Here is a 987-nt window from a genome sequence, read left to right on the forward strand (position 1 = left end):
AGGGTCGATCCCACAGAGATTGTTGGTATGAAGCAAGCTATGGTCACCTTGTAAATCTCAGTCAGGCGAATTTAACTAATTTAAGAGATTATTGGTTTTTCGAATAATAATAATAAATTAAATAGAAAATAAAGATAAAGTTACTCATGTAATCCGATGGTGGGAATTTCAGATAGGTGTATGGAGGTGCTGTGTTCCTTCTGAATCTCTGTTTTTCTACTGTCTTTATCCAATCTTTGTCACTCCTTTCTATGGCAAGCTGTATGTAGGACATCACCGTTGTCAATGGCTACATCCCATCCTCTCAGTGAAAATGGTCCAAATGCTCTGTCACAGCACGGCTAATCATCTGTCGGTTCTCGATCATGTTGGAATAGAATCCCTTGATTCTTTTGTGTTTGTCATCACGCCCAGCAATCGCGAGTTTGAAGCTCGTCACAGTCATTCAATCCCGGAATCCTACTCGGAATACCACAAACAAGGTTAGACTTTCCGGATACCCATGAATGCCGCCATCAATTCTAGCTTATACCACGAAGATTCTGATTAAGGAATCCAAGAGATATGCGCCCGGTCTAAGGTAAAACGGAAGTGGTTGTCAGTCACGCGTTCATAGGTGAGAATGATGATGAGTGTCATGGATCATCACATTCATCATGTTGAAGTGCAACGAATATCTTAGAATAAGAATAAGTTAAATTGAATAGAAAATAGTAGTAATTTCATTAAAACTCGAGGTACAGCAGAGCTCCACACCCTTGATCTATGGTGTGTAGAAACTCCACTGTTGAAAATACATAAGTGATGAAGGTCCAAGCATGGCTGAATGGCCAGCCCCCAAACGTGGTCAAAGGACTAGATAGTAAAAGACATCTAATAAACTAGTAAAAAGTTTTATTTATACTAAACTAGCTACTAGGGTTTACAGAAGTAAGTAATTGATGCATAAATTCACTTTCGGGGCCCACTTGGTGTGTGCTTGTTCTG

Source organism: Arachis stenosperma, chromosome 6, assembly GCF_014773155.1.
Source record: "Arachis stenosperma cultivar V10309 chromosome 6, arast.V10309.gnm1.PFL2, whole genome shotgun sequence".
NCBI lineage: Eukaryota > Viridiplantae > Streptophyta > Magnoliopsida > Fabales > Fabaceae > Arachis > Arachis stenosperma.